Below are 13980 nucleotides of genomic sequence, written 5' to 3'. Positions count from 1 at the left end.
ATTGCTGATGTTTACATATTCTCATGGGCTGTATTTTTAAAGTTCTCATTTTTAAAATTTTATATTTTGAACATGATTCCTTATGTTCCCTATTAATATGTGATCTTTTTAAGCTAACAGAAAATCGAAATTCTAAGGAAGGGAGGTGCAGGCTCCAGCCTCTTCACATCGGTTACAAGTCCGGTGCACCAACTCTTCTGACTTCTATTTGCTTAGATAACTTTAAAGGTAAATTTGGAAAATTAACTTGAGAGAAACCGGTAACAAAGGCTGACTTTTATCACTTTGGGGGAGGGGAGGGTGTTTAAATCAGTTAAGATCTACAGGGGCAATTAAACTGTATAGCAGTCCGAAATATATAACATGGGAGAGGGCTTTAAAAAATTATCCATCTAACAATTCCTATATCTACGCAAGGAAGAAGGCCATAACTACCAACAGCCAGCATTGCTTGCAAATTACATTTGCTTGAAACTCCGCTGAAAGAGTCTATCTCCCATTGTATTTTGGAATTGTGTGAAGGTATGTATGTACGGGATCTATGTATATATAATTCTTATACTTTATATATGTTTAGACATGGATTCTTTTTAAATGTTTATGTGGTTAGTCACTTTAAGAACATCAAAATAAATTGTACGTTGGCTTACACTATCTCCCAGGTATTCCCAAACACTGATGAACAAAAATCTTTATCTCAGAAATGAACAGCTACCCATTTAAAGGAAAGAATGGAAAGGGGAACTCGATTTATTCTCATTTGTTTATGCTAGACGTCCCCCCCCCCCCAACAAATTCATTTGAATAGCTTTCAAGCCGGAAAATGGAAATGTGGCTCCTGCCCTCTATTTCAGCGGCAAGCAGCAGCGTCCTGGCAACAGCGCAATTTTCTATCATCAAGGATAAATGGCATCGAACAGAACATTCTGATAAAAAAAAAAAAAAAAGAAAGAAAGAAAGAAAGAAAAAAAGCTTCAGCCCAAGGAGCCCATGATTGCTGGCCTTCCTGTCTGTCATCCCTTTACAAAATCCTCTCCGCAAACCTGAGCGGCATGCTGTCAGAGCTAATAACGTCTTCTGAAGGGGGGGGGGGGGGGCATAGTCTTCCCTGCACAATGTTCCCATTTATTAAATCGAGTGCTTATTTTAAAATTGCAAATATCTTTGTTTGGTTCACTGCAAATTAAAACCAAGATTCAGGAAGTTACATGATGCAACAATTATTTGTGTCATATCAAAGAATCAAACTGCTACCTCGCCCTTCTTTGGGCTGAGGTCGGATGAGGGGGAAGGGGAAATCTGGGGGAAGCCAGGGCAAGAGGGTTTTTTTGGTGGAAAAATACAAATCTGTTCGCCCTGCAGGTAAGCTAAGAGTAATTGAACGCCAGAGGAGCGATGCGGGTTTCTGCCAGGGAGAATGAGCTGACGGCGATTCCGGGAGCGCGTGTGGGCGCGGTCCTCCGCGCGACGCCGCACGCGGGTCTGTCTGCCAGAGCTCTGAGCAGAGACACGGGGCTTTCCCGCGGGAGGCTTTGAACGTAATGGTGGCTATTTCTCGCCCACTGAGATCCCTTTCCAGAAAAGGCCATTCTGTTCCAAGGAGAGGGATCCCTGGGGTCCCCGCGTCCGCGTAGGGGGTCTTGGAGAGGTTTAGAGGACTCCCCTGCAGGCGTTCCCCCAGTCACGCGCTTCTCGCGAGAGGTGGGGGCTCGGAGCCGCAGAGCAGCAGCCCACAGGCGAGCGAGCCGGCTCGCAGGTGCTGGCTTTGAGCTTCTTTGCCACCGGGTCGGGTGCCTGGGGGTGTGCGGTCCAGCTTGACTGGTGCCTGGCTCTAGTGCCCATCAAGTTCTTGGTCCATCCGTGCTCCTGCACTTTGGACTGAAACCCACATGGGGGGGGGGGGTCCGAGGATGTTGGGGGAGGCGGTGGACGCGGAAAGGAACGGGGAGCAGCAATGTTGACCCTCTTCCTGTCAGACCAACCGCTAGGGAACTTTTTTATCTCGTTGAGAGGGAGAGATGAGGGAGGGGACCTCAAATGAAGAGAGAATCACATCTTAATATCCTTTAAAGTTGACCTTTGCAAAGAAAAAGAATAATGGAGAGGTATGTGAAGGACCCTAAAATGCGGGGAGACCCTAAGAAGTAAAAGCTGTAGTCTGGATATCAGAGATTGGGGCGTGCGGTTGGGGGGGGGTGAGGATAATCAGCTTGGTTTGTAAGGAGTTCTCCCTGCTGAGAACGGTGGGAGGAGGGGTATGATGGGGAAACCTTTGTTTAATGAGGAAACCTAATTATTGCGCATCTGGAAGTCTTGGTCCTAAGTAAGAGAAGAAGGCGGTACTCCCGGCCCCCCCCCCCCCCCATGTAGTGCGCATGCCTCAGCCTTAGGCTTTGCATGATGAGGCTCACACGTGAGCCAACTGTGCAGAGCCTGGGCCTTGCGGTGGCAGCCAATAGAATCCCGATCTCAACTGCGTCTCCGGGTCACATTGACATCGCGGTTCCCCTGCAATAGGCCTTTAACACCCACTTTAAAAATAAAAAGGGTATTTTAGTATCGATTCTCGCCTTGGCACGCTAGATTTCTGTGGGAAAAAGACACATTTTAGAAGTACAAATACACTTACTACAAGCAAGGGTTAAAGTATTCAGAATTTAAGAGAAAGTTAGAAGACAGGAGAAAGGAGTCTGTTCAAAGAACAGGGGCGGGAAGTGCAGAAATCCTGCGACTGCTGCCTTTGGAGTCCTGAGATTTTGCCCCATGTTGAATCTCTCCAACCTTTTCAAGTCACATGAAAATCCCACCTACTTCATGGACCGAAGGAGCCTCAGAAATAGAGACATTACCCTGTACAAGCCTGGCTTGGGAAAACAACCCCACACCCAACTCTTTCTCCACTTCCATGACCAGCCCCCACAGTTGCCTGGGAGATGGGAAGCTAGAACACCTACATTCCATCCTTCTCCCTTTCCCAGACACCAAAGTGGTCTATGCACTGAGGTCCATGTGTTAGCTCCCACATCTACGAAGTGGGGCTAATTATAGAAGGGCAGAAGGAACTAGAAAGATAAAGAAGTGACATAAATCTCCTGCCTGTATGGGCCTCTTTCACCTCTACCCAAGCTCTGAGGCTGGAAATGATGAGGTTGATTCTCTGGGGCTGCAGAAGGGGTGGGCCAGCTGGGAAATATTACCTATCTTGCCCCTTCTGCACACCAACACTGCTGTCCGCCCTCTCTGCAGCACCCTCCTGACAGTTACCAACCACCCCGTAGTCTTCCCACCATATATCCCTGCCAGAATTACTGCCCACAAATGAGCCTCCAACACCCCTGAGAGCGCTCCTGTCTGTGACAGGAAAACTGCTTGTTCCTATCACTGAAATAAAACAGGTGGGGATTATTATGTGCAGTTCCTCTCCCCTTTTGTGTAATTCACAAGTCTCCAACATGGGATTAGGCTTCAAATGCACTCGGTCAGATACATACTTTTTAGTGCTCAGCTCAAACAATGATAAAACCATTCCAGCAGTGCCTCTGTTTGTCTCTTAGGTCTTTCTTTCTCACCCTCCAGGCCTACAATCATCACATAACTTTTTTTTTTTTTTTTTAAGAGTGTGAACCAGAGTCCCACCCCAGCCAACCCTCCCAAATGCAAGGTGCTAGAGTGACTTCAAGGTCTTACTTGTTCACCTAAGATCAATAGTATTTGACCAGTAAGTATTAAATTAGCATACTGTTAAGCATTTAGCTGCCAGCATCCATGTCTATTTTCTGAGGTACTCACTGAAACCAGAAATGCCAGTTGGCAGTCTCTGTAAAGAGCAAAAAAAAACTTTACCACAATTGTGTGTGGGGGTTGTCTTTGCAAAAATGAAGCTTTCTCCTAAGCTGACCCCATAAAACCAAGAGGTTTCAAGATGGGATAGCCATGTGTTGAAAGTCCATCTTGAGCATTAGATTTTAGGCTTTTTCTTATAATTGACTTATCTTTGTGCTTTATGGAAAATAAGGGTGCATCTGAAAGGAACTATAGGCCTAGAAGAAAGTCCATCAGGTAATCAATAATTTTCACTGTCCCCAGTTGAAGCAAAATCCTTCTTCCCTGCCTTGGGAGTGGCTGCTATAAAAGGTTTTTCTTTTGAGCATGTTGAGTAAAATTGAACCAACATAAGTCTCAAATTCATGTCCCAGCTTCTTTTTTGAGGCAGGTTTCAGATCAGCCATGAGTCTAACTTTAATGACAACTCACAGTTACTTCTAACAGAAGAAAAGACCAGCAGGCTGGAGGTCAGGAGGGGAACACGGAGTTGTAGACCCAAGATAATGACCTGGAACCATGCCTGGGCCACAGTTTCAGCCTCTGGAGTTGCAGTTTACAGGCATCCTCAACTCTAACCCAGACTATCTTATAGTCTCTTTCTCTCCCATCAGTGTGCACCTTAGGGTACCTACTGGCTCCCGCCTTCCCAACAGATACAGTTGGCCGTTAGCCAGTAGGGCTTGCTGGTAAACCAGCTGAACTGGGAGTATGTCTTTCCCATAAAAGTTGGGGCTGGTCAATTTATAGGGAAATGGCAAAGGAAGGTAAGGAGGAAGATTATTGAGACTACAAAAATACAATTGACACTGTGATGCTTCAGAAGCCAACACTAACTACCTCTTCCATGAGAACTCTGAGGGAGATGTCCCATAGATCAGCTGGAGCAGGACAAAACCCACCCTTTTTGGGTCACCAGAAATGGAGATTTGGCGGGGTTGGAGGGGGGAGGATCCCTTTTCTCTAGCAGGTCAGTCAGGGAACAGGAAGGAGGCTGGGGGCTTGCAACTGTCAATCCCACTGAGACTTCTTGTGGTGCCCGGTGCCCGGATTCCAGGTCTTCCTGCCTACCTCCGGATTAGTGTGCGGGGTCTCCAACCACTCCCACCCCACAACCCCCACCCCCCACCATCCCGAAGGAGTTATTCTAAGGACACTAAAAGTGCTCCAGGAAGCCTTCCTTTAGCTCCTCAAGACCTGGCAGCTAGACCAAGCCGGTCCGCAGGAGAGTGTCTTAGCGTGGGAGGCTTTGGACAAAGCGCGGGACTCTCCAGTCCTGGGGGCCCTTGGGCAGGTAGCGAGCAGATCCAGCGCGTGTTGCCCTGGCTGGCGTTTTCAAACAACAGGACTACAGGTTGCATCTTGAATATGAATTAGCCTTCTACGCTAGCGTGAATTCGCTTTGAAACTCAACTTGTCAAAGTATGGTTTTAATTAAACGTCTTCGGCCGGAAAGATTACATGTTTTGTAAAATATATCCTAGCATGAAATTTACTTCCACAATCTGAAATTAGATTTCTTGTAAATGTTTTCATAAAAAAGAAATAGGAAGGGGGTGTGTGTGAGAATGGAGAAGTTCATACTCGCTGCGTTCTTTTAAAACGCCCTGCCAAGCCGGCCAGGCGCCCGACAGGTCCCGGGACGGCCTGCCAGCCCTGGCCGGGACACCGAGGCGACAGCGCGCCCCGGACGGGCGAGTAACCCGAACCCGCCCAGGCAGGCGCGACCTGCGCAGCTTTTGCAGTTGGAGACAATTCAGCAGACAGACGAGTTAATCCCGCACTGATTTGTTTCGGATCCCTCTGCAGGACGCCAGATACCCACCCTTCGGCTGCTGCTACAGACACCTGCCTCCCTCCCCACCCCGGGCCGCTGTGCCGGTCCTGGGAAAGACAGTGAAGAGGTTCTGGGTGCAGAGTGGCCTCACCAGCGTTCAACACCAACACTTCATCTCAAAATTTAAAGTTCATCCCTAAGAATTCCTGGCTAATATTTAGAACAACAGCAATGTCGATCGATAGCCACCCAAACAGACTGTCCCAAACTGCTCCAACCAACCTCAAAGCCTCTCTAGACAGGGAAGGACCCCCGGAGGGTTCTCTATAACCTACCTGGGGGCATCTATCACTGGCGTAGCCCTCAGAGAAAAAAGGACCCTGTTTCCCTGCATGGGGGCGGGGAAGGTGCCTGCGCACGCTGCGCCTTTCTATTCAATACAGAATTAAGAGCTAGGTCCCTGCGGAATTCTCTTTCCCTAACTGCTCTCCGAGGAACCCGCCAATTCTGGCGGGATTTGCAGGATTCTAGTAAAAGTTAGCTCACATGGGGTGGGGTGTAATGGGGAGGAGGAGGGAGGGAGCCGCATCTCCTTTCTTCTAGATAATTGGGACCCAAGAAACGAGGAGGGGGTGGCGCGGTTGCGAGAGTTATTTACCGCCCTCCACCTGAAATAAGCAAGACCAATAACGCGCCTCGCTTTTCGCCCTGTTTACTCCATCCCCATTCAATGATTGGCAAAGCAGGCCCCGAAGGCAAAGGCAATAATTGCTCCGCTCTCTCCTTACTAGGGATGTGTGTAGGCATTTGAAGTGTACTAAAAATAAACGAAGGAGCGAGAAAATGAAAAGGGGACAGAGTGACAATTTGCGGCAATTAAAGCGTCTGCGCATGTTGCCGGAGGAGCAGGGACCCACAGCGGTTTTTGTTTTCTCAGGCCTGATGTGACTAACTCGTTAGGGAATTTTTGTCCCAAGGTTGTGTGTGTGTGTGTGTATGCGGGCGCGCAATGGCAAGTCCTTGAGGGAAGGAGGAAACTGAGGCCATTTCTGCGCCCCTGAAAACCGGGTTGTTCTCTGGAAAATGCGGGGTCCAGCTCCCTCAGCCCTTCCCCCTCCCCCTCCCATCTCCCCATCCCCCCACCCGCACTGCAGCAGGTCTGACGTGAGAGCCTTTCGATTAGCACTCTGCCGCCACCTCTTCTAGGAACTTTGGAGCAAGTTTTCAACTCTGAGGTGTCTAACCTTAAAGGGGAAAAGCTTAATAATACTAACGTGCATTTCACAACCACCGAGACGCAAAGGATAAGGGGTGGGAAGGGAGAAAAGGGGGGGCGGCAAGCCAAATCAAAGCTTGGGAGACATTTTGACAGCGCGCTTGAAATATTACTCTTAATTTTTGGAAGACTTTCAAGAAGTGAAAGGGGGATGGGGAGAGTGGAAAGAACCACAACTTTCTCCTGTCACTCCAGCATCCAAACAGGGAGGGCTCCAACCTCTGCCACACGCGGGAAGCCACAGTGGGAAATTGTTTCAAGATACAGCAGGGCTCTCTTCTTTCCCGGAACCCTACCTGAGCAGCAAACTTAGCGAAAGGGTGGGGAGGAGTCCTGGGTGTCAAAAGTCTGCGGAGCCTCAGAGAAGTAACTGCAGGCCCTGAGTTCCGTCTGGGCCTGGCTCGGGCCTCCCGGAATCCAGTCCAAACTAGCACCCCTTGTTGATCAGCGCCCCCTCGCCCCCCCTCCACCTCCCCGCCCCCATCCCACCCCAGTCTCGGGCTTCGGAAGGGGGAGGGGGCGACACTGTGCAGCCCCCGCCAAAGTCCAGCTCGGGCTGGCTTCAATGAAAGCTGGCAAATCCAGCGAGTCTCGCAGAAATTTTCTTCGACCCTAATTCAATTTTAAAGCGGATTTTTACTATTAAAAACGCTCCCGAGCAACACATTGAATTAATCTGACTGTACGGTTTTAATTACAGTGAGGGTTTCTCTACAAATCTGTACAAGACAGTGGCTGGCTCTTGGAGGATCTCTGCCTCCTGAATTCCATTATCCGGCCCCCCGTTCCCGAAGACAGCGGCGCGTGGGAGCCAGCTGCGGACGCGGGCGTTCCTGTCGCCCTCTGTTTCTGCCCGCCCTCCCGGCTCCTGCCCTCCCCCGTCCTTTCTTTCACCCCAGCCCCAAAGAGAGCCCTGGACGCCTGCCTGTCTGTTTGGGACTGCTGCACCGAAATCCTGAAACACTACGCTTGCTTTTTAACTCTTGGGCCCAAGACCTTTGAGCCTCCAGAGGCTCGTTCTTAAAAGGGTTCATTTGTCGGGGGAGGGTGACCTCCTTTGTAATTTTTAAAGGGTCCTCCCCCTCGCCTTCGCAGCTGTTAGAGGGAGCAGCGTGAAGCGCTAGGTGTTTGAGGGGAAAGCAGGCTCAGGGGTGGGGAGGAGATGGGGAGAAAAGTCTGGCAGAGAACGCTAAGGGTGGGCACTAGGGATTTGAATCTAGCCATTCCCCAGCCCCCACAGCAAAGCAGGCTGCTTGTGTCAGACTTGGGTTTATTAGCTGTGCAACTAACACTGTGGGACAGCAGTCTCTAAAGAACCTGATGGAGGAGATGACAAGAATGGTACTCTCCAAATGAAGCAGATTCACACTCATTCTCTCTTGTTCACTCTCTTGTATTCTTCAACTCCCTTTGTATGTTCCCTACTTCTTTATATTCTCTCTGTATCCCCCTCCACAAAGCACGTGGGAAGAAAAATGGCACTCACATATGAACCCAAACGTATCCAAATGGACCCAACTCTCAGTGAGTATTTAAAGAAGCAAAGGCTTTAAGCTCTGTGGGGCGGGGAGCCTCCCTTGGCAGAGATAGGGGGTGCTCTCTGCACAAAATTCCTGAAACCTAAAGAAGAATACTATTTCATTCCCCTGGGTAGGATGGAAAGGGGGCCTTCTTTCTCCTAGAGTTGTGTATGAACAGATTTGCTCTGAGCAAAAGAAAAGAGAAAGGGCACAGGTGAGAGAATGTGTTCAAACAAACAAACAACCCCCTCAGCTTTGCAATAGGTTGTCCCCTAAGGAACGTTTTGCTAAAAATCTAATAAATTACCTTTCCCTTTATTAGGATGTTATGAAATAAAGGGGCTACGAAGTGCCTATAAATAGGCATGAATATGAAAATCACCAGAGCATTTCTATCACAAGGATAGTTCAGATACAACTCTCTCTCTCTAATGCTTTGATTTTTTTTTTTTTCTGTTGTAACAAGAGAAGCATCTAAGAGTTCACATGATAGCAAGAGGATGTTTTCCACCCCAGGTTTTCCTCAAGAGCTGTCCTAAGCCTGGCTCTCCCTTCATGTTGAGGCGTTTGCTGTGACTTTGTTATGTTACTGCTGATGAAGGGATGAAGAAATTAAAACAGAGGAGGCTTCCAGGCATTTAGGAAGAGGCTTGGCCAGCTATATTAACTCCTTATTATCCTAAAAATAGTCTCCCATTTCCTGTTGCTGCTCTTCCCTGCTGCTCCAGGGCTGCATTGATCCTCCAATGGTCAGGAGGTCCTAGTTTCCAAAGACTGGCTTGATTAAAGCTGACTTCTAACACCCTATCCTTTCCCCTTTTGCCCTGCTACATTTCCCAGCAGGGCAAATATGGGGTGGGGGAGCTCAGCCTTGGTTTATCCAACAGGTTAAAAAAGATAAATAACACTACTTATTTTTGTGTTCATCTAAATGTTTAAACATTATTGAGTTCTTCCCCCTCCCCCGCCCCGGACTGAGAGAAAGAAGAGTATCTGTGTATTAGGGAGTGGGGTCCTATGCTTGATAAAAGAGAAAGAAAGAGAGAGGGAGGGGGAAAGAGTGGGGAGGGAAGGAAGGAAGGAAAGAAGGGAGGGAGAGAGGGAGGTAGACTTCTGTATACAATCCCCAAACTGAGGGCGCTAGAAACATGTTTTTCCCTCTTGAATATGTTGTAGGCCCAGCATATTGGCCCCCTCCCTTACAAAAGCTCTGAATGCAGATTATGAGAGCACACTCTGGGAACGGGGTCAGGGAGAGGCAAAGGTGTTGAGTTTGAGGACCTGGTTGGCTTTGCTTTTATAACTTCCCTGGAGCCCAGGTTTGAAAAGAACTAGAACAGGAGCCTCTAGGCTAGAACATGCTTCATTAATATTCTCCGAATTGAACAGTCTAGAAAAAGTCTGTGACGCTCCCAGTGGGCATCACTGACCTTGGTAGACCAGTGCCATCCATGTTGGAGCCTCTGAGCTACCTGTTCTTGGGACTCTGGACTGGAGAGATGAGGGAGATGCTATTTCCAGACTTTAATGAGCTTCTTTCTGGGTGTGGAGTAAACAGGGCCCACTTTTTAGCTGGATTTTGGGGATCCTGGCAGGGGAGGGTGTTAATATGGGCATTATGGTTTGTAACTGGAGAAAATAATGCCACAATCTTAGTGCTTTCTTGCACTGTCTGATACTTTTGCCTACTCCTGAACAGAACATCACTGACTTGGGCTAAGAAAGGGAAAGAGGCAGCTCTCTTGTTCTGCTCCCAAGCTTTCCCAGGTGTGTGCAGTGGGGGAGGGGAAAAGAGTGCCTGGGTTTCCAGGATATCAAGCACCCTTTCCCTACACAAGTACACAAACAGAATTTTACATTGAATGGGGAAAAGACTAGCAGGAATTTTTTTTCCACCAATGTCTCCGCTTGAGAAGGGGGTTCTTAGCATGGCTATGTAAATCAATACCGAGTTATTTCTTTGAATTCAAAGGCTATTTATTGAGGTCTAATTTCCTTAGAATTAACGTGATAACTGAGCCCAACTTAGCAACCAAACCCAACCGGGCCCTGCCCGGCTTGAATGCACCTCTGCAGGGCGCAGAGGCTGCGAACCCTCCGCAGCACCCAACCCCATTCCCTGGCCGAAGCGAGCGGGCTAATACCTCTCCAGAGCTAAAACAGCAGGGAAATTTCCGGCGCAGAGATCCCAGCCCTCCCACAGTGGCCTTGGGCTCCTTGACCCACGCGGTCTTATATTGACAGTCGTTATTTTTCTCTAAATAACACTGACACCTAGAACACAAGCCCCCAAACCTCGACACCCTTAAAAGCAAAAAGCAGCTTAGGCCTCAAAGTCTGCCTTCTTTAAAACTTCTTGGTGAATAGGACCCTCACCTATTACAGGATCTAAAAGAGCCTTTGGCCTTCTACTCTTCCAGATTGCGCGCTTTGCCTCTATTTTGAATGATAAAGACCGCGCAGAACTCTCCTGCTCACCTCCTCCCACCCCACAAGGGCTGGCCGGGAATCCCCAGCCCGAAAGACAAAGAGGTAGAAGCCAGGGCCCGGCGGGCGGTTGGAGCCCCGGAAGCGTGCGCTTCGCTGCGAGGCCCTGAAGAATCCGAGGGTTCTGGTTTCTCCGAAGGGCCGGAGGTGCGCGCTGGACTAGAGCAAACTAGGGGTGACTCGCCTTGGCTCATGACCGCTGCCCACGACACGGGGCGAAGGACTCGGCAGCCGAGATGCAGGGGGCCCTGGGGAGAAACGCGTGAGGGGAGCGGCCCCTGCGGGAGCCAGCCACCTTGCACCGAACTCCTCGAGCGGAGACTGGTGGCAGAGGCCACACGTGGCAGTCACTAGCTGCGCGCCACCTTGGCACACTGTGTGGGGCCGGACTCGCTCTCTGGTCAGCTATTCCCGGGACCGACCGGAAAGCTGGACGCTCAAGCAGTGGGGTATTCTATCCAGCCCCTCGCACTGAGACCTCACCTCAGCCGAGGCGGGAGAGACCCCTCCACCCGCTCCGCTCCCCAGCCCGACTGACTGAGCTCAATCTGGTGCTCAGCAGGACCTTTCCCATTGGCGACAACAGCTACTTCGGTGTAGCTGCACACTTGTTCCCGTGGAACACAGTGCCGGGGGTCTATCCTCTAACGCTAGTGGGATGACAGTCCTGCAGCTACAACGCCGCCAAGTTCAGCCAGGCTTCCTTGGGAATTAACAAGGGGAGAAAAAAACGCATTGCAAATAGGGGTTGCTGAGCCCTGGATCTGGTGTTTAGTGCGGGGACCTTCTTCGGTCCCGCCACGACCCGACCCGCTCCGGGTGCCGCTAGAGTTGGGGAAGCCACCAAGGAAAGCGGTGCACCTGCGAGCATAAAGAGAGAAACAGAGACATGCACGGGATTGGGGGGCGGGGGGAGAGAAACGCCTTCACCGTGTTAACAGCAAGCTGCAGGGTATAAAGCAATAAAACTGCCACATCTACCTGCTAGCTTTGAGGACATTACCAACAAGCTCGGCGCGAAGCCCGGGTGCACCGAGAGCCCGCCGGAGAACGGGGGGGGGGGGGCTTTTCTTTTTCTGACCTCCCCCCTGCCCCCCCATATACATACCCTACACACATCTCCCCCTTACCCAGCCCACCTTTCATTTTCCTTGAAGCTTTTTTTGTTGTTGTTTTAATTCACTGACGATTTGTAAACGCGTGGATCGGGTTACTGGTTCACGTATTAAAGTGCACCTCTTGTTAAAAGAAGGGGAACAAGGCACGCCACTTAAAAATGAATTCAGAGTTACTGAACCGGCTCCCGAGGCTCAAGAAGTTAAGCGCGGCGGGCTGGGGAAGGGAGGGTAGAGGAGAGTAAAGGCTGCTGCCCTGAGAACCCTGGAGAAAATCCACGGACAGCGAGCTTCAGGTTATGTGATAAAATGGAGGAAGGGAGAAAGGAAAGAAAAAGAAAAAGGCAAACTAGCCTGGCGACGCCTGGAGACCCCGGGCTGGGAGCTAAGTAAATCAATTAGCATAAGCCGCTGCTGCAGAGCTACGCACAGTATGTAAATGGGGTCCAAGCTGCTACTTCTGCAGCCACCTTTCCTGGAGTTACGGGGCGAGCGGAATCAATAAATTGTCAATTTCTCGGGTTCCTTAGGTCGCATAACTTATGGAGTCCAAGCGTATAGGGTGCATACAAGCCCCAGTAGTTTTCCCAAAGAAAGACCCAGACTCGTCCGTCGAACCTCTAGACACGTTGACCTGGAGATGTTAGATTGTACCTTTCTCCGTGTGGTCAAAGGCTCGCGGCTTGGGTCTAGTCGCGTACTGAATGCTGGCGCGGAGCCTATGGGGGTCTGTATGTCGTGCCCACCCAGTCCTGACCCATTGACAGTGCAGACTTTCTGCGCCTCCCCGCAGTCCCAGGACCAGACTCCTGGCGCGGCCCCGGCCTGCCCTCTTCAGCGCCTGGTCCCGGGTCCGGCTCTCCTACCTGGTGGCCCGGCCTGAGCGGCGCTCCGGGACTCCAATGTCTCTGCTCCGCTGCCTGGAGCTGAGTGGGTCTGGAGACTAGAGGGAGAAAGGCTAGATCCGCAGTCCTGGGCTGCTCTGAACTTAATGTCTTTCCCCAGTCCATCTTTGAAAGAGAAGTGGTTCTACCACCTGGATGTGCGGATATAAATCCCCTTGCAAATAATAAATGGATTAATAATAACAAGGTATGAAGTTCTTTTTATAGAAAAAAAGGAGAGAATTGAAACTAAATGCGGCAGTTAGACAACCATTTTGATAAGAGGATAATTGAGGCGACACTGGTGTATAATTAGAGGATAATTTATGCTATATCCACTTTTATTCCACCTCCCAAAATAAACCCAGTCCATAATCATTACAGGCAAATTGTTCTGAATTTTATAGCAGCAATTTGAACAAAGTACTGCAGTTAATCATGGGAGATTTTTGTGTATTCCTGATTAGAACTCTAATTGCCTCCTTCCAGAAAGTAAAAATAACTGTAAAACGACTCTATTTTTATCATTAACAATGTTGACAATAAAATAAAATCAATTGGAATTGTAATCGAGAGACAAATTTAGGACGAAGGCACTTTTACTTGGGTAGTTTATATTGTAATCAAGATTTGCCAAACCACTAACCGCATGTATCATTTGCATATATTTGAAAGCATTACAGTAGCTTCTGTTTTCAATAGGAAAAAATGCATTACTGTCAGTCCTCCAACGATTCGCTTTCAGAACAGGCTGCTGCGTTCTGGGGGAAAAAATATTCTCCCCCTTTCTTGTCCAATATATGGGAACTATGGCCTGAAACGGCAGGAACCTCGCCAAAACAGGGTCTGATTTTTCTTTTTCTTTACCACCCCCAACCAAGGGATGGGGCCCAGGTGTGGGGGTCTTCTTCCCTCTGTGGTTTCAATAAAGTACGTCTAGAGAAATACACGGTGACAGGGCGCTCCCGCGGGACTACAGTGGGACTTGAGGGAGGGGGGGTGTGGAGAGGAGGTCAAGGGAGGGGGCCTCGCTTTAAATGCAGAGGGCACTGCTTCTGAGAACAGGCGGCCTGCAGGGGTGCGAGGGGACTGAGAGAGA

General features: G+C 49.5%; 1 long non-coding RNA gene across 1 annotated transcript in view; it reads right to left on the bottom strand.

Annotated features, from left to right (window-relative positions):
- The window catches only part of LOC123952032, a 34647-nt gene extending 21680 nt beyond the window's left edge, over positions 1–12967 (bottom strand). Inside the window, exon 1 of the long non-coding RNA XR_006820556.1 lies at positions 12864–12967. This is a non-coding gene — a long non-coding RNA (uncharacterized LOC123952032). The remainder of the gene's footprint in view (positions 1–12863) is intronic.
- Positions 12968–13980: the final 1013 nt, after the last annotated feature.

This window comes from Meles meles, chromosome 10 (genome assembly GCF_922984935.1).
Source record: "Meles meles chromosome 10, mMelMel3.1 paternal haplotype, whole genome shotgun sequence".
Taxonomy (NCBI): domain Eukaryota; kingdom Metazoa; phylum Chordata; class Mammalia; order Carnivora; family Mustelidae; genus Meles; species Meles meles.
Note: the sequence above shows the minus strand (reverse complement) of the source record. Positions and strands in the feature narration are given on the sequence as shown.